The sequence below is a fragment of the Hypanus sabinus genome, chromosome 6 (assembly GCF_030144855.1).
Source record: "Hypanus sabinus isolate sHypSab1 chromosome 6, sHypSab1.hap1, whole genome shotgun sequence".
Classification (NCBI taxonomy): Eukaryota; Metazoa; Chordata; class Chondrichthyes; order Myliobatiformes; family Dasyatidae; genus Hypanus; species Hypanus sabinus.
The window spans coordinates 9,552,478-9,580,178 of record NC_082711.1 but is presented as its reverse complement, the minus strand read 5'-3'; the positions used below and the strand labels follow the sequence as shown (position 1 = coordinate 9,580,178).

Sequence of the window (27,701 nt, the reverse complement as noted above, 5' to 3'; positions counted from 1 at the left end):
TCTCAATCTATGGTGATTATGCAACTTCACCTTCGGTCAGCTTTAATCAGGGAGCACTTACTACAGGTATATGTATAATTTGAGCATTATTGTCACTGAGTGCTAGAAATGTACTCTGAACATCTGGTAATAGTACAGGTTAAGCATCTGATAATGGTTTTGAAAGTTATTTCCTCACATCTGAACCTATGAATAAGGAAACAGTTTGCGTTTCATGTCAATAGTCTTTGGAACTGGTGTGCTCTTTGTTTATCCCAGGTCCAATCATATTACTATTCAAAATCCTGTTTACAAACCCTTTTCCGCATAAGACAATAAGACATACAGTGCTGTGAAAAGGGTTAGTCACACTGGTTTATTTTTAGTATAAATTTTGTTTTAGATGTTTATTTTTGTCTTCTGTATTAGTGTGTCAATAGAGAAGAGCAAAATTTAGATTCACAAATATTCATTTACCAAAAAATTAAATGTTACAAACCAATTATTGTATTTTGTTAAAGAAAGTAAAATTTGATTACTTTGTAGGTATATAGCCCAGTGCATGATTAAACAAAGAAACCAAATAGGTGCTAATGATAAATGACATAACAAGCTGAATGAACTAAATTGATTAACTAAAACAGAAACGAGTTTAGAAAGAAACAAACAAGGTGAAGGACAACCAAACTAAAAAACTGAGTGTGTGGCCAATGTGACAGTATAACCTTAAACTCATCAATTCTTGTTGCTATACTCACTCTTGCCTTACAGCATGGCAAGAGTGAGCACAGCAACAAGACACAAGGTGGTCAGGCTGCGTCAGTTAGGTCTCCCTCAGGCAGAAATTTTGCGTCACACAGGAGTTTCAAGATGTGCTATCAAAGCTCTTATGAAGAAGCACAAAGAAATGGGCTAGGCTGATGACCAGAAATACGCTGGTTGCCCATGGAAACTGAATGCAGCAGATGAGAGATAAATCAAACTGACTTCTTAAATAAATTAGAATAAGTCTAGCACTTTCTGCTCTGAACTCAAAGAAACCACTGGATCCCAAGTAACCCCCTCTATAATCCAGAGAAATTCTGTCATAACCGGTTTTTATGGAGGAGTTGCTGTCAAAAATCCATTCCTAAACTCCCCCTGCTATAGGAAACATCCTCACCAATTCCACTCTATCCTGGTCTTAAAATATTTGATAGGTTTGAATGCGATCTCCCCACATTCTTCTAAATTTCAGCAAGTACAAACCCAAAGCCATGAAACGCTCTTATCTCTTTCTTTCCTGTGACTATTCCCGTTAATCCTCTCTGGATCCTCTCCAATTTCAGCACATACTTTCTTAGGTAAGGGACCCAAAGTAACTATTTTGGAATTACAGTTAATGTTAATATAAATTTTTGTTCAGTTGTAATTGTCTTTGAATGGGCTCACATCTCCTGACTTAAGTTTGGACAATTTAATCGCCAGGCCAGATGGACTGAAAAGGCAATGTGTTGGGAGTGGAGGTGAGAGTCTGGCTGGTTCTACTTGCTGCTCAATGATGTTTACCCTGCTCTCAGCCATGAAGCTATGGCCTGCTCTGGCTGCTCCGTATCTGCGAGCTTCGTGATGATTTGCCCCGCTGTCTGATGAACTGTGACTGAGGCTATGGGCCTGCTCTGGGCTTTGGGTCTAGGGAATCATTGCTGTTCTGAATGCTGTTGTTTGCATTCCACTAGCATTTTGTGTGTGTTGCTTGCTTTTATTGTTTGTATAATTTTTTTTTCTCTCTGCACATTGGGTGTTGGTCTTTTTTATAATTGAGGTTTTCAGATTTCTTGTTTTGTGGTTGCCTATAAGCTGATGAATCTCGATTGCATAATTTATACATATTTTGATAATAAATGTACTTTGAACTTTGAAGTTTGAGTATTTTGTGTAGCTGTTTGTGTGACCTGGAAGGGGTTTTCCAAGTGGTGGTGTTCCCAGGCATCTGCTATTCTTGTCCTTCTAGATGGTATTGGTATCTGGAAGGTGCTGCCTTAGGAAATTTGGTGTGTTGCAGTGCATCTTGTAGATATTACACACTCCTGCAACTGTTCGTCGATGGAGGGATTGGATGCTTGTGGAAGGGGTATCAATTAAGTTCAAGTAGGCTGCCTTGTACTGGATGGTTGTCAAGCTTTTTAAGCGTTGATGGAGCTGCACTTATCCAGGCAAGTGGTGAGTATTCCATTACTCTCCTGTTCTGAGCCTTGTAGATGGTGTACAGGCTTTGGGGAGTCAGGAGGTGAGTTAGATGCTGCAGGATTCCTAGTCTTTTACCTGCTCTGATATCCACGGTATTTTTGTGGCTAGACCATTTCAGTTTCCTGGTCAATGCTAACCCCAAGGATGTTGACAGTAGGGGACTCAGCGATGGTGATGCTGCTGAATGTCAAGGGACAATGTGGTGTTTAAAGAAAGCACAAATCCTGTTAAATAATCAATTAGTCTTACAACATTTATGATGGGAGAACCAGTTCACATTTCAGGCTGATGGCTGATGATATAACCATTGTTGGTTATATCATCTCAGATAGAGATGAGAGGGCGTACAGCAGTGAGTTATGCCAACTAGTGGAGTGGTGTTGCAGCAACAAACTGGCACTCAATGTCAGTAAGATGAAAGAGCTGATTGTGGACTTCAGGAAGGGTAAGACATAGGAACACATACCAATCCTCATAGAGGGATCAGAAGTGGAGAGAGTGAGCATTTTCAAGTTCCTGGGTGTCAAGATCTCTAAGGACCTAACCTGGTCCCAACATATCGATGCAGTTATAAAGAAGGGAAGACAGTGGCTAAACTTTATTAGGAGTTTGAAGAGATTTGGCATGCCAACAAATGCACTAAAAAAACTTCTATAGATGTACTGTGGAGAGCATTCTGACAGGCTGCACCACTGTCTGGTATGGGAGGGGGGGGGGATGCTACTGCACAGGACAGAAAGAAGCTGCAGAGGCTTGTAAATTTAGTCAGCTCCATCTTGGGTACTAACCTACAAAGTATCCAGGACATCTTCAAGGAGCAGTGTCTCAGAAAGGCAGCATCCATTATTAAGGACCTCCAGCACCCTGGGGATGCCCTTTTCTCACTGTTACCATCAGGTAGGAGGTACAGAAGCCTGAAGTCACACACTCAACGATTCAGGAACAGCTTTTTCTCCTCTGCCATACGATTCCTAAATGAACATTGAACCCTTGGACACTACTTCACTTTTTAAAAATATGTAGTATTTTGTTTTTTGCACGATTTTTAACATATACTGTATAAAGTATACTGAATAAGATTTACTTTATTATTATTATTATTGTTATTTTATTTCTTTTTCTTCTATATTATGTATTGCATTGAACTCCAGCTGCTAAGTTAACAAATTTCATGTCACCTGCCCATGATAATAAACCCGATTCTGATTCTGATTCTGTACTTCTGGCTTGGTAGTTACAGTATAAAGAATGAACTATACAAAGATGTATGAATTGTGGGCATGCTTTGTTGCTGCTGGAGGCATGGAAAACTTGCAGGCTGTCCAGAGCACATCCTCTCTTTTTCCATTCTCCATTCTGGCTCCATATGTACCCCTCTTCCCCTCACCAGCCCATCAACTCCATCTTGTGTCCCTCCTCCTTCCCTTCATTCCATGTTCGACAGTCCCCTCCTATTAGCTCCTTTCTTCTGCAGCTCCTTGCCTCTTCCATCTATTAGCTTTTCACTTCATCCTTTCTTCCCAGCCAGGTATCTACTCATCTTCCTCCTCACTGGGACATACCCATGACTTGCCAGCTTGGGTACCTTCCCTGATGAAGGGTCTTAGCCTGAAATATCAACCATTGACTCTTTTTTATAAAAGTTGCCTGGTCTGCTGAGTTCCTCCAGCATTTTGTGTGTGTTGCTTCAGTTTTTGTAGTGTCATCTTTATTGTTCTGCAGGTTTTATAGCCTTAGGAGCACTGTCTTAGCATTTCAGTTGAAAATTCTGAATTTGTTTTCTCTTGATATGACTCTGGATATCCACATTTTCTTCAAGAATACTACTCTGGCCTTGTTGATCCTGGCTTTGAGATGTTCTTTGTTCCACCATATATATTCACAGTGCTTCCAAGGTAGACAAAGGAAGTTACTTCCATGTTTGTATTTCTTATCACTGTGGGTCTGTTGCTGGTGCAGCTTATCTTCGTCACTTTTGTTTTATCTACATCTGGTCTTAGGTCCAGCTTGATGTCGAGTGAGTGGTCAAGAGTGTTAGTTTCTATTGCATCTGTTGGTTAGAGCTAGACAGTGGGGCGATGTCATCTGCAAATTCTAGGTCATCAAGTTGCCGCCATAGTCCACTGGATTCTATTTCAGTTTTCATTTGTTGTCTGTTTCATGATCTAGACTATTGCCATCAAGAACAAGAAATGAGCTATTAAACATCACTGCTTCACCTTAGTTTTGACATTGAAGCTCTCTGACAGTTTTTCCACATGTATGACTTTGCATGACGTTACAGGAATTCCTGATGATGTTAATAAACATCTGTGCTATTCCATAATGTTTTTTTAAGGTTCCATGGGTGTTTCTGTCTAAGGCAAGCTATTGGAAGGCTTTCTTGAAGTCGATAAAGTTAATGTCAAGTATTCCATTTGATTGCCTGTTCTACAATTCTTCTTGAGGTAGCGATCATCTATGTTTGAGCAATCTTTCATAAAGCTTGCTTGCTGGTCCGTTAATGTTATGTCAACAGCTTGTTGAAGGCATTGCAGAATAATTCTGTTTAGCACCTTTCAAACCACAGACATTGAGGATATATCTATGTATTTTTTACAGTCTCAAAGGGTAACCTTTTTTTCGAAGCTTGTTTATGTGACTTTCCTTCCACTCACTCTTGTGGCATCTGTTCTTTTTCCAGATGTTGGAAAACAAAATGTACAGGATGTCTGCCTAAAGTTTAGGGTCAGCATTCAATGCCTCTGGTGTTACGCTGTCTGGGTCATTTGCTTTTCCTGACTATAGCCTCTTCATTACCTGTATGATTTCCTTCTTTGGCTTGGCACGTTTGACATCCAAATCTAAAGGTGTTTCTGGAATTAAAGGAAATTCTGAAGGAGGTAGTCTGTTCAGAAGCACATTGAAATACTGTGCCCAACATTGAAGTTGTTCGTCTTCTTTAGTTAGGACATTTCCATCTTTATCCTTCACTTGGCTGTTGATCTGGTTGAATTGGCCAGCTACTTTCTGGGTAGTATTGTATAGTTCTTTCATGTTCCCGTTTGCTGAGGCTTCTTCTGCTTGAAGCGCAAGGGTGATGCTGTATTCTATACAGTTCTACTTGATGTTTCTCCTAACTTCCTTGTGTACTCTGTGTTACGTGACCATAGTTTAGATTCCTGTGGGTGTCACATGACATTAGTTTTGTTTACTAAGTGTGATGTATCTATGGCCTTGTTTTGCTGGAAGTTTGTAGTTTTGATTCCTGTGGGTGTCACGTGATCATAGTTTTGCTTTGCTGGGAATCCATAGTTTTGTTTCTGTAAGCTTCACTTGATGACATATACCGGCAGTATAAAAAGAGAAACACAGACCTATTTCCAGAAATCGGGAGTCACTTGGTAAGAAGTCGTTAAGGAATTGACGGGAAGAGAGAGTGAGAGTGAAGTTTGCAGGCTTCGAACAAACCCAAAGGATTGGATTAGCCGGCAGCACTCCGTACATTTCGAATGTGACTGACATTTCGTATAATCCATACGTGGATTGTGGCACACACTTTTGGTTAACCCCTACATGGTATTGTATGTTGACCATTTCGGTGAAAGGGACATACCCTGTTAGTTACTCTGTGAAATCTCGCTCTTCTTGGACTCTTCAGAAAAAGTACTCCGTGGCTGCAAACTACGTTAACTGTTGCTTCGTCTCTGCGAGATCGCTTCTCCGCTGTATTGTGAATCTCCAAGATCGTCTCTTCGTTGCATCGTGAACATACAAGTTTCTCCTTTCACTTCTTTCATGAGTCACCTGGACTTTCTAAACTGCCACTCTAAGACTGTGCTTGAGTAAGACTTCATTAAGAATTGTTTCTAAGTTTGGCTGTTTGGGAGCTATAGATGCGTAACACTGTTAACTTCTGTTTAAGTTAATCATTTGTTTAATTTTCTATAATTCTGCCTAACTGTTAATAAAAATAGTTGATTTGCAATAATTCCCCGACTCCATTCTACATCTGTTGTTGCTGGTCTGTAACATAAAAATTGGGGGCATGTCCATGATCAGAACAACTTGGAGCTAGTTGGTTAATTATCGATCTAATTGGAAAAAAGGAAATACCCGATTTCTTTTGTTTAATTGGTTTGTGTGTGGAAATCAGCAGCAATGAATGTTGGGGAATTTCTGGCATCGCCAACTCGTGAGGTGTTAGTGAAAGCCAAAAAGGGTGAGGTGCTTGAAATTGCTAAAGAGCTATGACAAAGAGGAGATCCAGTTATGACCAGAACAAATGAGGTTAGAGGATAAAGAAAGACAGAGGTAGTTTGATGCCATCTGAAGCAGTCAAACAGAGGGAAGAAGCAGAGAAACGGAGGCAGTTTGAGTTACAGTTGCAAAGGGTGGGGCTCAAGAATCAGGCTTCTGGTTATAGGAAACAGGTAGTACCATTTATTGCCAGACAGGAAGTTAGACTGGACCCTCCATTTGATGAGGTTAAGGTTGATAAATACTTCCAGAATTTTGAGAAAATTGCTCAGTGTTTACAGTGGCCAAAAGAGGGTTGGCCTCTTCTCTTACAAAGTGTAGTTAAAGGTAAAATGCAACAAGCTTATATGGCCTTATCCGTTGAACAGGCAGCTGATGATATTGTGAAACATACTGTACTGAAAGCTTATGAGTTGGTTCTGGAAGGTTATAGAGAAAGATTTAGAAATCTGAAGAAATCTGGGAACCAGACTTATGTGGAATTTGCCTATAACAAATCTGTGTGTTTTGAGTGATGGTGCACATCCAAAAATGTGAATGGAGATTATGACAACTTGAAAGAGTTGGTTTTAATTGAGGAATTTAAAAGCTGTGGCCCTAAAGACATAAAAGCATATTTGGATGAGGAGAACGCTGCCATGTTGCAAGAGTCTGCTAAATTAGCAGATGAGTTTGCCCTACGCAGAGTTAAGTTTACCCCAAGTAAAACCTTCCAAAAGAGTAGTGTGGATAGTCAGGGTAAACCAGAAATTAAATCGGGGATTAGTGAAAAGGTAAGGATGAAGGGAAGCAAGTGAATGAAAAACATTTTGGTCCTATTTGACACTATTGTAGGAAATCTGGCCATGTTATGGCTAACTGTTTCTGTCTGAAGAAGGAATAGGAGGCAGTCCCAGATGCCTGTGTCCAACATTTTGAAACACCCATAAACCCACAGGGTTCTGAACAGTCTGATGAAGCTCTGTCAGGGTCTGAGAGTTATGACCGAGTTAGGAAAGGCTTCGATCCTTTTATGTCAGAGGGAGTTGTTCCAGTAAATGAAGGGTCTACCGCGGTACCAGTAAAGATTCTTTGGGATACTGGGGCTTCTCAGTCACTTATGTTAGACTGTTCAAAATTTGCTGATGAGACTGCCACTGGTGAGGTAAATCTTATTCAAGGTATTGGGTGCAATGTTGTTCCTGTACCTCTGCACAAGGTAATTTTGAAGTCACAGTTAGTTTCAGGACTTGTTAAGATATGACTATGACCCAGTTTAATGGTGGAGGGTATTTCTTTGTTGTTAGGGAATGACCTAGCAGAGGAAAAGTTTTCCTGCAGTGCAGCTGACAACTAAGCCAATCACTGATGGTCCAAAGATGGATTCTAACATTTATCCCTCCTGTGCAGTAACCTGAGCTATGGCCAAAAAGTCTGCCAATGCAGATGGTTCAGTGCAGCATGGCTCTGCTACCCATGATAGCTCAAATCAGGACTCAGATGTTGATGATTTGTCAGTAACTTTCCTACCTTCCTTGTTTGACCAAGATCCTTGTAGTAGGTCTGTCCATAAAGATTTGTCTCTGTCCAGCAAGGAGATTATAGCAGAACAGAACAGAGATCCTGAGATTGCCATCTTGAGAGAGATTGAGAAAGTGCCTCTAGGGTATTATTTCAAGAGTGGAGTGTTAATGAATCTCAGGTGGAGACCACCTGAGATTCTGTCAAGTGAGGAATGGGCAGTTGTTCACCAGGTAGTAGTTCCTAAAGTCTATAGGAATGAGATTTTAACTTTGGCTCTTAGTATGCACTTGGGTGGCCACCTTGGTGTGAATAAAACTGTAAACAAGGTTTATAAACACTTCTGGCCTTGTTTGAGGAAAGATGTGGCGACATTTTGCTGAACTTGTCAGGTTGTGAGAAAAACCTAATCAAGTCACTCCAGTGGCCCCACTGCAACCTATTCCTGCATTTGGGGAGTCATTTTCTAAAGTTATTGTGGATTGTGTTGGCCCATTGCCAAAGACTAAAGCTAGCAATCAATGTGTGCTGACCATCATGTGTACCGCACCTGGGTTTCCAGAAGCAGTACCTCTCAGGAATATAAAAGCTAAAACTGTGTCGAAGGCTCTCTTAACATTTTTTTACTTTATTTGGTTTGCCTAAAGAGATCTAGTCTGATCAAGGAAGTAATCTTGTGTCAGGATTATTCCAGCATGTAGTTTATAAACTGGGAGCCAAACAGATTACATCATCTGCGTACCATCCAGAATCACAAGGGGCCTTAGAAAAGTTCCATTCTACCCTCAAAACCATGATTAGGACATTCTGTGTTGAAAATGAGAAGGATTGGGATGAATGAGTTCATTTGTTTTGTTTGCAGAAGGGAATCAGTGCAGGAGTCCCTAGGCTTTAGCCCCTTTGAACTTGTGTTTGGGCACCGGGTCCGAGGACCTTTGGCATTGTTAAAAGAACAGTGGGTTAACAAAGAACTACGTGCTAACTTGCTGGATTATGTCTTAAAATTTAAGGAAAGATTGCAAAAAGCTTGCAGCTTAGCAAGGGAAAATTTGAAATCTGCTCAGGAAAGAATGAAAACTTGGTATGACAAGGAAACTAGAATGAGGTCATTCAAGCTGGGAGATAAGGTGTTGGTTCTTTTTCCTGTCCGAATGAACCCTTTGCAAGCTGGACCTTATGAGATTATATCTAAAGTTAATAATGTGAACTATGTGGTAAAAATACCAGATCGACAAAGGCCAATGCAGCTTTGCCATGTAAACATGCTGAAACCATATTATGAAAACCGATCTGACACTGTGACTGTTGTTGTCAGTAACAATGAGTCTGATCACCCTGGGAACTTGGTAACTGATCCATCTGAGACCTATTTTAAACCGAACATTATTTCCGTCAGACTAACAAATTCGACAATTTTAGAAAATATTGATGAAAAATTGGCTCATTTACACCCACGGCAGTGACAGCAAATGAAGCAGTTAATTATGAAATTTAGGAATTTATTTCCAGACATTCTAAAAAGAATCACAGTAGTCTCACATGACACAGATGTTGGAAACGCAAAACCCATAAAACAACATCCATATCGAATGGACATGGAAAAATGTAGAATCGCTGAACAAGAAATAGAATATATGTTAGAAAATGATATTATTAGGCCCTCTACTTTGGATTAGAGTTCACCTTGTGTCATGGTACCTAAACCAGATGGTAGTATTTGGTTTTGTACTGATTACAGAAGGGTGAATGGTGTAACAAAAACTGATGCGTATCCAATCCCTAGAGTGGATGATTGTGTGGACAAGGTTGGAAAAGCTAAGTTTCTTACAAAGATCGACTGTTAAAAGGGTATTGGTGTGTTCCACTGATGGATAAAGATAGAGAAATTTCTGCCTTTGTAGCACCATCTGGGTTGTATGAATACAATGTTCTGCCATTTGGAATGAAGAATGCTCCAGGAACCTTCCAGAGAATGATTAATTCTGTAATCCAAGGGTTGAAACACACTGATGCCTATATTGATGATTAGTCACAGGACATGACACTTGGGAAGCACATATCTTTGCAGTGGAAAAGCTGTTTGAAAAGCTCTCAAAAGTCAACCTTACCGTTAACTTAGCTAGAAGTGAATTTGGCCATGCGACTGTGACCTATCTTGATCACGTTGTAAGTCCGAGCTTGGTTAAGGAAATTAGTTAAGACAAATCAAACTCCAATTCAACAACAAGGTTTAATTTTACAGGAATATGATCTCTTAATAACTCACATTAAAGGCAAAGACAAAGTAATTGCCGACTGTCTTTTCCAATATTAAACTTGCAATGTAATGGAGTGGAATCTGATATTTATATACACTCCTGCAATGTGTTATATTAGTTTGTAGTGTGCTATGTGATAATTGCATATGTATTGTACATTTTGTAGATTTTGGACATTAGTATATTTTGTAAATTGTAGTTAAAATTTTGCTCTTAATAGATCAAAACTTTATCTTCTTGGAGGGAAGTGTTACATGACCACAGTTTCGATTCCTGTGGACATCACATGACATTAGTTTTGTTTACTAAGTGTGATGTATCTATGGCCTTGTTTTGCTGGAAGTTTGTAGTTTTGATTCCTGTGGGTGTCACGTGATCATAGTTTTGCTTTGCTGGGAATCCATAGTTTTGTTTCTGTAAGCTTCACTTGATGACATATACCGGCAGTATAAAAAGAGAAACACAGACCTATTTCCAGAAATCGGGAGTCACTTGGTAAGAAGTCGTTAAGGAATTGACGGGAAGAGAGAGTGAGAGTGAAGTTTGCAGGCTTCGAACAAACCCAAAGGATTGGATTAGCCGGCAGCACTCCGTACATTTCAAATGTGACTGACATTTCGTATAATCCATACGTGGATTGTGGCACACACTTTTGGTTAACCCCTACATGGTATTGTATGTTGACCATTTCGGTGAAAGGGACATACCCTGTTAGTTACTCTGTGAAATCTCGCTCTTCTTGGACTCTTCGGAAAAAGTACTCCGTGGCTGCAAACTACGTTAACTGTTGCTTCGTCTCTGTGAGATCGCTTCTCCGCTATATTATGAATCTCGAAGATCGTTTCTTGATTGCATCGTGAATATACAAGTTTCTCCTTTCACTTATTTCATGAGTCACCTGGACTTTCTAAACTGCCACTCTAAGACTGTGCTTGAGTAAGACTTTGTTAGGAATTGTTTCTAAGTTTGACTGTTTGGGAGCTATAGATGCATAATGCCATTAACTTCTGTTTAAGTTAGCCGTTTGTTTAATTTTCTATAATTCTGCATAAATGTTAATGACTTTAGTTGATTTGCAATAATTCCCTGACTCCATTCTACATCTATTGTTGCTGGTCCGTAACATCTGTCATATTCCTTCTATGCCTTCACTTTCTCTTTCCTAGTTCTGCTTCTGTTTCAGTTTTTCATTTAGTGTTCTCCTCTTGTTAATTGTTTCCATTGTCTCTGGTGTAATATACTCCTTATGATCAAATATCCTTTTTCTCAGCACTTGCTCAGAAGTTTCACTTACTGACTCTTTGATAACAGTCCATTCATCCTCGATAGCAAGGATTTACAATAATTTGATTGTAATCATATATATGACCAGAAGTATAGAGCCTGATCAGTGTGAAAATGGGTTAGACAATAGACAATAGGTGCAGAAGTAGACCATTCAGCCCTTTGAGCCTGCGCCGCCATTCTGAGATCATGGCTGATCATCTACTATCAATACCCTGTTCCTGCCTTGTCCCCATATCCCTTGATTCCCCTATCCATAAGATACCTATTGAGCTCCTTCTTGAAAGCATCCAGACAATTGGCCTCCACTGACTTCCGAGGCAGTGCATTCCAGACACCCACAACTCTCTGCGAGAAGTTTTTCCTTAACTCTGTCCTAAATGACCTACCCCTTATTCTCAAACCATGCCCTCTGGTACTGGACTCTCCCAGCATCTGGAACATATTTCCTGTCTCTATCTTGTCCAATCCCTTAATAATCTTATATGTTGCAATCAGATCCCCTCTCAATCTCCTTAATTCCAGCGTGTACAAGCCCAGTCTCTCTAACCTCTCTGCGTAAGACAGTCCGGACATCCCAGGAATTAACCTTGTGAATCTACGCTGTACTTCCCCTATAGCCAGGATGTCCTTCCTTAACCCTGGAGACCAAAATTATACACAATACTCCAGGTGTAGTCTCACCAGGGCCCTGTACAAATGCAAAAGGATTTCCTTGCTCTTGTACTCAATTCCCTTTGTAATAAAGGCCAACATTCCATTAGCCTTTTTAACTGCCTGCTGCACTTGTTCATTCACCTTCAGTGACTGATGAACAAGGACTCCTAGATCTCTTTGTATTTCTCCCTTACCTAACTCTACACCGTTCAGATAATAATCTGCCTTCCTGTTCTTACTCCCAAAGTGGATAAGCTCACACTTATTCACATTAAACGTCATCTGCCAAGTATCTGCCCACTCACTCAGCCTATCCAAGTCACCCTGAATTCTCCTAACATCCTCATCACATGTCACACTGCCACCCAGCTTAGTATCATCAGCAAACTTACTGATGTTATTCTCAATGCCTTCACCTAAATCGTTGATGTAAATCGTAAACAGCTGTGGTCCCAATACTGAGCCCTGTGGCACCCCACTAGTCACCACCTGCCATTCCGAGAAACACCCATTCACCGCTACCCTTTGCTTTCTATCTGCCAACCAGTTTTCTATCCATGTCAATATCTTCCCCCCAATGCCATGAGCTCTGATTTTACCCACCAATCTCCTATGTGGGACCTTATCAAATGCCTTCTGAAAATCGAGGTACACTACATCCACTGGATCTCACTTGTCTAACTTCCTGGTTACATCCTCGAAAAACTCCAATAGATTAGTCAAGCATGATTTGCCCTTGGTAAATCCATGCTGGCTCGGCCCAATCCTATCACTGCTATCTAGATATGCCACTATTTCATCTTTAATAATGGACTCTAGCATCTTCCCCACTACTGAGGTTAGGCTGACAGGACGATAATTCTCTGTTTTCTCCCTCCCTCCTTTCTTAAAAAGTGGGATAACATTAGCCATTCTCCAATCCTCAGGAACTGATCCTGAATCTAAGGAACATTGGAAAATGATTACCAATGCATCTGCAATTTCCAGTGCCACCTCCTTTAGTACCCTAGGATGCAAACCATCTGGACCTGGGGATTTGTTAGCCTTCATTCTCATCAGTCTACTCATCACCGTTTTCCTTCCTAATGTCAATCTGTTTCATTTCCTCTGCTACCCTATGTCCTTGGCCCATCCATACATCTGGGATTTGATCATCTGGGATGTATTGCTCATCCATACATCTGGGATTTGGTAGGGGAATCGAGGAAGGCACTTTTGAAACATCTTAGTGACTAGCTATTTCATAATCTTCTGAGGGACCCAGCAGACTTAATTCTCAAGCATGCTGTTACAGCACTTTTAAGCAATGAAGGTACTCACCATGGCTAAAAGGGAGGGAGGAAGGGTTGACTCCAAGCCAGACTGAAGTGCTCCTGTATCCAGTACCTTGTTAGCAAGTATACTATATATTTGCTGGAAAACAAATTGAGGACATAAGAGTAAGATTGCTTTATCAGAGGAAATAAAGAATTGCTGTGTTCCATGTTTCACTGAGACATGGCGGATGTGTTGGTAAGACCCGAGGGCTTTGTGATACGCAGAATGGAATGTACTGCTGATTTAGAGAAGACAACATCTAACAATGAAGTCCTGATTCCTCTACTTACCAAGAGACTTCTTTGTGATCCTGACTGCAGTTTACATACCACCAATCGCTGTTGTTAAACAGGTACTTGAGATATTGCAACCTGCCATTGTCAAACAAGAAACAGCCTACCCTGATGTCTTTCCAACCATTGACAGAACTTCAATCAGGCTTGTTTGAAGAAATCTCTGCCCAATTATCATGAATGTATTACTTGCAACACCAAAGGTCCCAACACAGTAAACCACTGATATACTATGATTAGGAATGCTTACTATTTAATGCCTCAACTATATTTCAGGAAATCCGATCACCTGGGGCAATCCTTCTCATACCTGCATACAGACAGAGGCTAAAGAGCAAGGCTGAAGAAGTAAGGACAACAAAATGGTGTCATGGGAGGCAGAGGAAGAGCTGTAGGATGATGGACTAGGCTGTGTTCAAGGACTTATCAAAGGATCTGAATGAATACAAGGTGTCATGGACTTTATAATTATAGTTGTGGACTATTGTGTCCCTATAAAATCATTCAGTCTTCTCCAACCAGAAGCCCTGGATAAACCATGAGATCTGCAGTCTGCTGCAGGTAGGATCAGTGACATTCAGGTCTGGCCACCAAGTAAGATGCAGGTGGTCCATGTACACTTTCCGGAAAGCCATCTGATGTATGAAGTGGCAATTCTGGACTAAACGAATCATTGAAGGATGGCCAACAGCTGTGGCAGGGCTTGAATTCTGTTAACTCCTACAAATTGAAATCAAGTAAATATGTAGGTGACAATAGCATCATTCTCAGATGAGCTCAATGCCTTCTATGCTCGCTTTGGCTGTCAAAACGTGGAGGGTCCTTCACAATATTTCCTACCCTGTGAACAAAGAAATGACATTTTTATCATGTTGTTATGTGTTTTATTGACAGCTCATTCAAACTGCCTTCAGACTGCTTTGCTGAATTGGATCTAAGAGATAATTTTCAGGGGTGAAGCGAATTCAGGAATTCTAAATTCAGGGATGTCATGGAGTTCAGTGGGTGTCAGTGTAACTATGATGGTGATTAGGAGAATTAAATATGCCAAGGGTGAAGAGGCTGATGATTGTTAGGGTCTGAACTATGAAGCCTATTGGAACCATGAAGTATTGCTGTGACCAGAGTAGATACATCCTCTGGGATGTAGTCCATTTGGTCCAGGTAACTTATCCACCTTAAGATCTTCCAGATTACCTTGCAGTTTTTCCTTTGTAATAACAGTGGGATTCACTCTTGCTCCCTGACACTTTCGGATCTCTGGCACACTACTAGTGTCTTCCACAGTGAAGATGGATGCAATGTCTCCTTAAGTTCATCTGCCATTTCTTTGTCTCTCATTACTATCTCATGAGCATTATATGGCATCAAAAGGCATACATTATGAATAACCCTGGCTTCCTTGCGTCTTAAGTCTAGGGAAAATACTTTTTGGTCCCGCCGAATTCATGAGACTGAGATGGCTCTCCCACCCCCAAACTCCAGTTTGTGCAGATAGTGTAATTTACTATCCTGCTACAAATTAGTGCCATGAAATAACAGTACAATGCATACAATTAGAGGAATTATATTTAAGAAGCTTAACTTAACTAAAGGGTTAGTAAAGAAAAAAAAAGAAAAGAGGCCAATTTTAACTAAACAGTCAAATGTAGACAAGTTGGAGCTCATTTTGAACTTCTATGTCATTCACACACTAGACCCTTGGTCTGCGTGAAAGCACGCAACACCTTCTGAAACTCACTTTCAATCCACCTCAAACAAATGGGTCTCCCACCAGGTTGTATCCTACAACCAGTTGTCCCCATCGTCTTCTCTCCTTCTTCCCCCCCTACCCTGAACCAAAAAACCTTAGTGACCCTCACCAAGAAAACCTCCCCCTAATTCTACCATCCTAATTGGATGGCACACATTCCACATCATCCCTTATCTTCAACAATAATCCAAACAGGCTGTCAGCAAACAGACTGCTCTTACAGAACTGCTAAATGAAATATATACAGCATAACAGTAAAAATATGAACCAGGGCATTACAATTATATGCTTGTCTTTTATGTGGTCCTTAACTTCCATTGTTAGCCACAATTGCCTACCCCTGCCATTTGAGAACTTCTTCCTTTGTGGGCCATATCTATCCTGTGCCTTGTGAACTGTTCCCAGAAACTTCAGCCATCTCTGCTCTCCTGTCATCTCCGCCAGTATCTTACTCTAATCCACCTAGGCAATCTCTTCTCTCATGCCTCTGTAATTCCCTTTATTCCATTGTGATATTGATACACCTGACTTTTGCTTCTCCTTCTCAAATTGTAGTATGAATTTAATCATATTATGATCATTGTCTCTTAAGGGCTCCTTTACATTAAGCTTCCTAAAAAGATCTGGGTTATTATGTAATGCCCAATCTAAGATGGCCTTTCCCTGAGTTGGCTGAAGCCCAGCTGCTCTAAAAAGCCACCTCATAGGTATTCAACAAATTCCCTCTCTTGCAATCCGACACCAACTTGATTCTCCCAATTCCCTTGTATATTGAAGTTCCTCATTACAATTGTGTCATTATTCTTATTACATGCCTTTTCAATCTCAGCTCCACATCTTGGCTACTATTTGGAAGCCTATATATGATTCCTATAAATTTTTTCCCACCCTTGCAGTTTCTTAACTCTACTCACAAAGATTCAACGTTCTGTGACCCTATGTCACCTCTTTCTAAAGATGTAATTCTATCTCTTACGAACAGAGCCACACCATTGCCTATGTCTTCCTTTCAATACAAAATATATCCTTTAAACTCCCAATTATAGCCTACTTTCACTCATAACTTAGTGATGCCCACAACTTCATACTGACCAATAGCTAATTGCACCAAGAGTTCATCCACCTATTCCGAATGCTATGCTTACTGTATTTAAATTCAGCACCTTCAATCCTGCATTCTTTGTCCTTCTAAATTTTGCCTCTGTGGTACAATTTAACTCTGTCTGCATTTGTACCCAATCATTGGCTTGTCCTTCCTTACATCCATCATTTACTTGTAAACCTGCTGGATCATTCTCAGTTTGATCATACTGGTTTCCATCCCTCTGCCGTATTAGTTTAAACCACTCCCAACAGCTCTAGTAAACCTGCCCGCAAGATTATTGGTCCATCTTGGATTCAGTTGCAACCTGTCCCTTTTGTACTGGACCCACCTGCCCCAGAAGATGTCCCAATTATCCAGAAATCAGAATCACTGCCCCCCCGCTCCAATTCTTCAGGCACACGTTTATCTGCGCCTCATTCTATTCCTATCCTCACTGTTACCTGGCACAGGCAGTAATCCTGAGATTACTACCCTTGAGGTTCTGCTTCTCAGCTTCTTTCCTAACACCCTAGATTCTTTTTTTCAGGACCTCCTCTCTTTTTCTACCTATGTCTTTGGAGCAGCCATGACCTCTGGCTGCTCACCCTCCCTTTTCAAGGTATTGTGGATGCTTTCAGAAATGTCATGGTCCCTGGCACCTGGGAGGCAAACTACCGTCTGTGTTTCCTTTTCACATCCATAGGATTGCCTATCTGTCCTCCTTAAATTTGTTTTAACTTTAAACTTCCTTGTCGGATTGCCTATCTTAAAGAGGTGCATAACCTGCCTATAATCCTGGCTCAGTGGTTATACTACTCTGGCCTTGTTGATCCTGGCTTTGACATTCTCATTTATCCACCATATATACTCATGAAGCTTCCAAGGTAGACAAAGTAAATCACTTCTTCCAGGTTTGTATCTCTCATCACCATGGGTCTATTGCTGGTGCAGTTTATCTTCATCACCTTTGTTTTATCTACATTTAGTCTTAGACCCAGCAGATAGCAGAATGAGTGGTCAAGAGTGTTAATTTCTTTTGTATCTGTTGGTTAGAGCTAGACAGTGGGGGGATGTCTTCTGCAAACTCCAGGTCATCAAGTTGCTGCCACATGGTCCACTGGATTCCATTTCACTTTTCACTTGTCTGTTTCATAATCCAGTCTCTTGCCATCAGGAATAGGAAAGGAGCCACTAAACATCTCTGCTATACTGCACTGTTGACATTGAAGCTTTCTGACAGTTTTCGCACATGTATGATTGCATGATATGTTGTTGAAGAGGTTCCTGATGATATTGATAAATATCTGTGCTATTCCATAATGTTCCATAGGGTGTTTCTGTCTAAGGTGAGCTATTGGAAGGCTTTCTTGTAGTCAATCAGTTGGCATAGGGAGATGTATTCCATTCGATTGTTCTATGATTATACTTAAGGTAGCTATCTGGTCTGTGCAGGAGAGATTTCTCCTAAAACCTGCTTTCTGATCCATTAATATTGTGCCAACATCTTGTTGAAGATGTTGCAGAATAAATCTATTTAGCACCTTTCCAATCACAGACATTAAGGATATACCTATATAGTTTTTCCAGTCTTGTAGGTCATCGTTTTTGATCATGTGACTTTCCTTTCACTCACTCTTGTGGCATCTGTTCTTTTACCCAGGTGTTGTTGAACAAAATGTATAGGATGTCTGTTTAAAGTTTAGAGTCAGCATTCAATGCCTCTGGTGTTATGCTGTCTGGGCAATCTGTTTTTCCTGACCTTAGCCTCTTCATTACCTGTATGATTTCCTTCTTTGGCTTGGCACATTTGACATCCAAGTTTGATGGTGGTTCTGGAAATAAAGGAAATTCTAAAAGGTAGTCTTTTCAGAAGCACATTGAAATATTGTGCCCAATGTTCAAGCTGTTCTTCTTTAGTGAAGATATTTCCATCTGTATCTTTCAGTTGGGCATTGATCAATTTGAATTCACTAGCTAGTTTCCAGATTGTATTGTACAGCTTCTTCATATTCCCATTTGCTTTGGTTTCTTCTGCTTGGCACACTGGGCTGTTGATGTATTCTTTCTTGTCTTTCTTAATGTTTCTCCTAACTTCCTTGTGCACTCTTTTATATTCCCTGTGTGCCTCCACTTTCTTGTTCCTAGTTGTACTTTTTCTTTTAGTGTTGATTGTTTCCATTGTTCTTGGTGTAATCTACTCCTTATGTATAATGTCCTTTTTCCCAGGACTTCCTCACAGGTGTCATTTATTGAGTTTTTGACTACAGCCCATTTATCTTTGATATCAAATTTCTCAAGTGCCCTCCATTAATGCTGCTTGACCTGCTGAGTTCCTGCAGCATTTTGAATGTGTCACTCTGGATTTCCAGCACCTGTAGAATCTGTTATGTTTAAGGTACAGTAAAAACTTGTCTTACATGTTGTTTGTACAGATCAATTCATTAAAACAGGTCATATGCTAATTGGAACAGGAGTGGATAGAATTATATATGACAATGTTAATAGTTGTGATAATGTCACTAGTATGGTCCTTTGTGGATTTTAACTTCAATTCTCTATTCATTTCAGATGACAGTGATTTTGCACCTTTGTCTCCAGACTCTACTAACCAATCACTGAGCATCACAGGTACATCCTATAGTCATAGTAAATCAATAAAAACAACTAAGCCTGTGATGATAAAGTTAATTTCTAAAAGCTTTCTTGCTTCTATAGTTTTGCTGAAATGTCAATGCAAACATAGTTTTAGCCAATACAAAGAAAAATCTGCTTTGACAGCCCGCAATGACAGAAGTCTTTACTTACAGATATTAGGACCACTGATACAAAGCACTTCTGAGAGATTTGCAGGCAGTATTGTTTTTGAACATTGTATTTGATCACTTATCTCACACAAACTGTTTAAGGTCCCCAAAATAATTCTTACATTTATGAGGAAAAATCTGTGGAGAACCTTTCATAAAGTAAAATTTCAGTTCAGTTGTAATTCACATGTTCTGATCTGAAAAGTCCTGGCCTGTTTTTTTCCCTGTAATTGGTTCATAGACTAATTACTCAGTTCAATGGATTGGTATGTATGTATTCTTAAGTTTGGAGGTCACTCTTATTATCATGAATCCTGCCACTCATGCTTGCTTTGTGTTTGGAATTGTTGACGGATTCAGAAACATAGAAAACCTACAGTACAATACAGGCCTTCAGTCCACAAAGCTGTGCTGAACATATCCTTACCTTAGAACTACGTAGGCCATAACCCTCTATTTCTCTAAGATCCATGTACCTATCCAGGAGTCTCTTAAAAGACCCTATTGTTTCTGCCTCCATCACCCCATTCCATGCACTCACGAAACTCTGTGTAAAAAAAAACTTACCCCTAACATCTCCTCTGTACCTACTATCAAGCACCTTAAAACTATGCCCTGTTGTGCTAGCCATTTCAGTCCTGGAAAAAAGCCTCAGACTATCCACATGATCAATGCCTCTCATTATCTTGTACACCTCTATCAGGTGACCTCTCATCCTCCGTCATTCCAAGGAGAGAAGGCCAAGTTCACTCAACCTATTCTCATAAGGCATGCTCCCCAATCCAGGCAACATCCTTGTAAATCTTCTCTGCACCCTTTCTATGGTTTCCATGTCCTTCCTATAGTGAGGTGACCAGAACTGAGCACAGCACTCTAACTGGGGTCTGACCTGGGTACTACATAGCTGTAACATTACCTCTTGGCTCTTAAACTCAATCCCACAGTTGATGAAGGCCAATGCAGCATATGCATCGCAGCTTTGAGTGTCCTATGGATTCTGACCCCAAGATCCCTCTGATCCTCCACATTGCCAAGAGTCTTACCATTAATACTATATTCTGCCATCATATTTGACCTACCAAAATGAACCACCTCACAGTTATCTATGTTGAACTCCATCTGCCACTTCTCAGCCCAGTTTTGCATCCTATCAATGTCCCACTGCAACCTCTGACAGCCCTCCACACTATCCACAACACCCCCAACCTTTGTGTCATCAGCAAATTTGCTAACCCATCCCTTCACTTTCTCATCCTGGTAATTTATAAAAATCACAAAGAATAAGGGTCCTAGAACAGATTCCTGAGGCACACCACTGGTGGCTGACCTCCGTGCAGAATATGACCCATCTACAACCACTCTTTGCCTTCTGTGGGCAAGCCAGTTCTGGATGCATAAAGCAATGACCTCTTGGATCCTATGTCTCCTTACTTTTTCAATAAGACTCGCATGGGGTACCTTATCAAATACCTTGCTGAAGTCCATATACATTTACTGCTCTACCTTCGTCAATGTGTTTAGTCACAACCTCAAAAAATTCAATCAGGCTCGTAAAGCATTTGAAATCTAGGATGTGACTTTTAGTTCGTGCCCAAGATATATGATAGGGTGAAGTCACGCAATACGATGTCATTTGTTATCGATTTACATTAATTTATTCTAATTACATATGAGCAAAGAATAGAGACTGATCAGTGTTAGGATGGAATTTGGGAGGCCATTAATATTTTATCATGAATAATAGCATCTCTATGCAAAGAAGGTACAATCTTAATGAACAAGGGATTTCACAATCTTCTGAAGGGCCCAGTGGACTTAACACTCAAGCATGCAGGTAAAGCACTTTTAAATGATGAGGGTACTCACCATAGCCAAAAGTGGGGGAGGAGGGCTGGACTCCAAGCTGGACTGAAATACCAGGAAATGAAAGCTCCTCTACCCCGCATCTTGTTAGTGAATGTACATTTGCTGGAAAACAAATTGAGGACTTAAGGGCAAGATTGCTTTATCAGAGGAAATGAGGAATTGCTGTGTTCTGTGTTTCACGAAGACCTGGCTCTCTCCGGACACACCGGATGCTTTGGTAAGACATGAGGGCTTTGAGTGGATTGCTGATTCAGAGAAAGCAACATCTAAAGATAAAGTGCCATTGTTTTACTTATCAAGAGAGTTCTCTTGACTGCAGTTTACATACCGGCAATGGCTGTCATTAAGCAGACACTTGAGATATTGTGTACTGCCATTGGCAAACGAGAAACATCCTATCCTGACACCTTTCAAACCATTTTTGTGGACTTCAATCAGCCTTTTTTGTAGAAATCTCTGTCCAAGTGTCATCAACATAATACCCGCAGTACCAAGGGTCCCAACATTCTTAACCTCTGCTATACTACGATGAGGAATACCTAGCATTCCATGCCTGAACTGCATTTTGAGAAATCTGATTGCTTGGCTGTCCTCCTCCTTCCTGCATACAGGCAGAGGTTAAAAAACAGGGCTATAGAAGTAAGAACAACAGAAAGTTGGTTGCTGGAGGCAGAGGAACAGTTGTGGAATTACTTTGAGTTTGTGGACTGGTTGTGTCCAAGGAGTCATTAAAGGAGCTGAACATGATAGTTATGTTGTTTTTTTGTGAAGGAGTGGGATTTGGGAGACTGATGTTATCATCGCTGTTTTTTTCTTTGCAAGGGAGGGATTTGAGTGTTTGGGGGTTTGATGCTTCAGCTGCTGTTTTTCATGTGCAATCTGTTAGTTATTTGTGCCAGGAAGTGGGTGGTGGGTTTTTGGGGGTTTGTGAGTTTTACTTCTTTTTCTTTTTCGTACTAGGGTGGATGAGTTGATGTCTTTTCTTTCCACAGCACCCATGTTTTTTTTGTATTTCATGGGTAGCTGGAGGAGACGATTATCAGAGTTGTATTGTAGATGCATACTTTGACAATAAAATGAACCTTTGGATTTTATAAATATAGTCGCAGACTACTGTGACCCTATAAAATCATTCCATCTTCCCCAACCATGAGATCCACACTCTGTTGCTGGTCATATCAGTGGCATTCAGGGCTAGCCACTAAGTAGGATACAAGTGGTCCAGGTAAGATTTCCGGAAAGCCATCTCGTGTGTGAAGTGGCAATTCTGGACCAAACTAGAAGCATTTTTAAGGATAGTCAACAGCTGAGGCTGAGCTTGAATGCTATTACCTTTTACAAAGAAAAACCAAGTGACTTTGGAGATGACACCAGTCTTTGCTTCCAGATGAGCTCAATGCCTTCTGTGTTCATTTTGCCTGTCAAAACAAGGAAGACTCCTCTCAACCTCCTACAGCCTCCAATGACCCTTTGATATTAGTCTCTGAGGTTGATGTGAGAGCATCCTTCTGGAGGGTGAACCCACAGAAAGCATCCGTTTCAGATGGGTTACTGAGCAAGTAATAAAGACCTGTGCTGTCAACTAGCTGGAATGTTGAACGATATCTTCAACCTCTTGCTTCAACAGTCTGAAGTACAATCTGCTTCAAACAGGCTTTTATTATAGTGGTGCTGAAGAAGAATGTGATAATCTGCTTCAGTTACTATCATCCAGTTGCACCTGCATACATCCACCGTAATAAAGTATTTTGAGAGGTTGGTGAGAAAACATATCAACTTAGAAATGACATGGATTTACTCCAACTTGCTGCTGTCACAAGTCCACAGTAGATGTCCAACTGCAAACAGGAGAAAATCTGCAGATGCTGGAAATCTGTGCAATATGTACAAAATACTGGAGGAATTCAGCAGGCCAGGCAGCATCTAGGAAAAGAGTGCAGTCAATGTTTTGGACCAAGACCCTTCCTCAGGACTAGAGAAAAAAAGATGTGGGAATGGGAAGTCGAATTAAAATGGGTGCCACTGCGAGATCCTGCTTTCTTCTGGCAGGCAGAGCATAGATTTTCAGTGAACAAGTGCTACACCTGCCCCTATACCTCCTCTATCATTACCACTCAGGGCTCCAAACAGTCCTTCCAGATGAGGTGACACTTCATCTGAGAGGCTATTGGGGTCATCTATTGCATCTGGTACTCTCTGTGGCCTCCTGTAGGTTGGTGAGACCCAATGTAGATTGAGAGACTGCTTTGCCAAGCACCTATGCTCAGTCTGCCAGAAAAGGTGGAATCTCCCAGTGGCCACCCATTTTAATTTCACTTCCCGTTCCCATACCGACATGTCGGTCCATGGCCTCCTCTATTGTAATGATGAGGCCAAACTCAGGATGGAGGAGCAACACGATGTATTCTGTCTGGGTAGCCTCCTACCTAATGGTTTAAACATCAATTTCTTGAACTTCCCCATTCCCATTTCCCTCTCTCACCTTATCTCCTTACCTGCCCATCTCCACTCCCTGGTGCTTCTCCCCCTTTTCATTCTTCCTCTCTGTCCTCACATATCAAACTCCCCCTTCTCTAGCCTTGCATCTCTTTCACCAAACAATTTCCCAACTCTTTACTTCACCCTTCCCACCCCTCCTGGTTTCATCTACTACCTTGTGTTTCTTCCTCCTCTCTCCCCACCTTACACTGACTCCTCATCTTTTTTTTCCCTGCGGTCCTGCTGAAGGGTCTCGGCCTGAATCATCAACTGTACTCTTTTTGGCCTGATGAATTCCTCCAGCACTTTGTGTGTGTTGCCACAGTAGGTGTTGTTTCATTGTCTCTTCAGTCAACTTTGGAATATTTGGTCAGCAGATATGTAAACATCAGGATCCTCCATTAGCTACATTTGGGCATTCAATGCCATCATCCCTTCAAAACTAATCAATAAGTTTCAAGCCTTTGAATCAATACCTCCTGATATAATAGGATGGTCAATTTCCTTACTTCCAGGCCCCAATCAGCTGGCATAAACACCAGTCACCTGGTCTAAGCTGGCCAGGCTTTCCTCATGGTCCCAATCTTCACATCCATGGGGTCCTCCTTATCCATGATGATTTGTTTCTGGCTGCTGGAGAGTTATCGCCCCTGCGTATTTGAAGCTCCTAAGTCTTGTACTGTTCCTCATCAATTGAACCATTAAATCTTCATCTCATTGACTTAAGGTCACCTGACCTTCTTGGGTCACCTTCTTATTGGTCATTGTACAAGGCTACAACCAACATTGTTTCATGGCTGTGCTCACCCCAGCCTTGTGTATTTGTGTCTTTACACTCTTGACTGGTCCAAACCAGTTCAATGAGACAACTCAGACAGAGTCTAACGAGATTATAGATTGCAGGTCTGGCATTTTACATAACAAGTAGCTACTCCGCTGAGAATGGTCTCATGTTTATAGCTCTGATTAGATTGTCCTAAAGTCAAGAATCAGTTAAGAGTTCACACCCACTACGTAACAAATGGCTACTTGTTTTGAGAATGGTCTCAGGTTTAGCAGATCATTACCTGAAGCTTCCTGTATCCACATTTAGTTGCTCTGATTAGATTATCCAAGAGCAGGGGTCAGTTTAAAGTCCACAAAAAGTGGGAAGCAAAGACAACTGGCTTGTCTGCTTCCCCTGTCCTTGATTATATTGCAGTTTCTTCTGGCCAGCACTATCAAGTCCATTGGGGTAAAGCTATTCCCACTATTGAGCACATTTACATAGAGCATTGTCGTAGGAAAGCAGCATCCGTTGTCAGGGACCTCCGCCATCTAGGCCATGTTTTCATCTCACTGCTGTCATCGGGAACATCAGGACCCACACCACCAGGTTCAGGAATAGTTACCACCCCTCAACAATCAGGCTCTTGACCCAGAGTGGATAACTTCACTTAACTTTACTCACCACATCACTGAACTGTTCCCACAACCAATGGATTCACTTTCAAGGACTCTTCATCTCATGTTCTTTGATATTTATTTATTGTTATTTTATTTTCATTTGTATTTGCACTGTTTGTTGTCTTTTGCACATTGGTTGCTTGTCCAGTTGGGTGTGGTCAATCATTGAATCATTTGTGTTTCTTGGATTTACCATGTATGTCCCAAAAAATGAATCTAAGGGTTGTACATATATGATGACATAAATTTATTTTGATTACAATTTTACTTTGAATTTTTGAATTTTCCAAATGATTTGGCAATCATAAGACCATAAGATATAGAAGCAGAATTAGTTCATATGGCCATCTGCTCCACCATTTCATCATGACTGATCCAATTTTCCTCTCAGCCTCATTCTCCTGCCTTCTCTCCATTTCCCTTCATGCCCTTACCAACCAAGAATCTATCAGTCTCTGCCTTAACTATACATAAAAGACTTGGTCTCCACTGCTACCTGTGGATGAGAATTCCACAGATTCACCACTTCCTGGCTAAAGATATTCCTCCTCATCTCAGTTCTGAAAGCATGCCCTTCTATTCTGAGGCTGTGTCACCTGGTGTTAGACTCTCCCACCACAGGAAACCTCCTCTCCTTATCCCATCAAGGCCTTTCACCATTCAATAGGTTTTAAAGAGGTCACCCCTCATTTTTTTGAATTCCAGTGAATACAGGCCTAGAGCCATTAAATGTTCTTCATTTGACAAGCCAGTCAATCCTGGAATCCTTTTCATGAATTTTCTTTGAACCCTCTCCAGTTTTAAAACATCCTTTCTAAGATAAGGGGCCCAAACGTCCTCATAATACTCCAAGTGAGGCCTCACCAGTCTCAACATTATATCCTTGCTTTTATTTTCTAAACTGCCTGAAACAAATTATAACATTGCATTTGCCTTCCTCGCCACAGATTCAACTTGCAAATTAACCTTTAGGGAATCCTGCGCAAGGACTCCCAAGCCACTTTGCACCTCAGTTTATCACTCAACTTAGAACATAGTCAACCCTTTCATTTCTTCTACCAAAGTGCATGATCATACACTTCATAACACAGTATTCCATCTGCCATTTCTTTGTCTTTCACCTAATCTGTCTAAGTCCTTCTATAGCCACTCTACTTCCTCAAAACTACCTGCCGCCCCCCAGCTCTCTTCATATTGTTTGCAAACTTTGCAACAAAGCTATCAATTCCATCATCTAAATCATTAACATGGTGGTGGAGGCAGATACAATAGGATTTTTTAAGAGACCCCTGGACAAGTGTATGGAGCTCAGAAAAATAGAGGGCTATGAGTAACACTAGGTAATTTCTCAAGTAAGGACATGTTTGGCACAGCTTTGTGGGCTGAAGAGCCTGTATTATGCTGTAGGCTTTCTGTGTTTCTATATAAAGAGAAACTGTCCCAACACAGACCCTGTGGAACACCACTAGTCACTAGCAGCCAATCAGAAATGTCTCCCTTTATTTCCACACTTTGCCTTGTGCCAATCAACCACTGCTTTATCCACGCTAGAATTGTTCCTATAATACCATGGGTTTGTAGCTTGTTAAGCAGCCTCAAAGGTGTGACACCTTGTCAAAGGCCTTCTGAAAATCCAAGTACACAACATCAACCGATTATCCTTTGTCTATCCTGCTTGTTATTTCTTCAAAGAATTCCAACAGATTTGTAGGCAAGAATTTTCCTTGAGGAAACTATGCTGACTCCAGCCTATTTGATCATGTGCTTCAAAGACCCTGAGACTTCATCCTTAATCAACTCCAACATCTTCCCAACCACTGAGGTCAGACTAACTGGCCTGCAATTTCTTTTCATCTACCTCTCTCCCTTCTTGAAGAGTGGAGTGACATTTGCAATTTTCCAGTCTTCTGGAACTGTTCCGGAACCTAATGATTCTTGAAAGATTATTACTAATGCCTCCACGATCTCTTCAGCCACCTCTTTCAGAACTTAGAGGTGTACAGCATCTGGTCCAGGCGACTTGTCTACTTTCATACCTTTCAGTTTCCCAAGAATTCTCTAGTAATGGTAACTTAACACACTTCATGACACTTGACACCTAGAACTTCCACCATACCGCTAGTGCCTTCCACAGTGTAAAATACTTATTCATTTCATTCTCCATTTCCTTGTAATTGAAAAGGTCAAATATTCTGAAATCCGTTGTTTGACCTGCAACCCACAATTACACTATGAGGATTGAATAACTTCTGGACTGCAATATTTTTAGTAAATTGTAAATAAAAATGCATCTTGCATGCACTTGGGTTTTCCTTTTGGAGCTGGGATTAAGAGTTTATTGGGTAGTTGGTTGAGATGATGTTGAATACTGGTCATAGCTTGTATGATGGTCAATACTTGTATGATGCTTGTCTGATTACCTGTCGTTGTGTGTTTCAGCTGGTCCACTCTCAGTCTACAGTGATTATGCAACTTCGCCTTCGGTTACCTTTAATCAGGGTACACCTACTACAG

At 40.9% G+C, this 27,701-nt stretch overlaps 1 long non-coding RNA gene across 1 annotated transcript; it reads left to right on the top strand.

Moving 5' to 3' along the window:
* On the top strand, positions 1-27,701 carry LOC132394958 (uncharacterized). Its single transcript, XR_009512460.1, has 3 exons — positions 1-66; positions 19,162-19,221; positions 27,627-27,701. It is a non-coding gene; the product is annotated as an uncharacterized LOC132394958 (long non-coding RNA).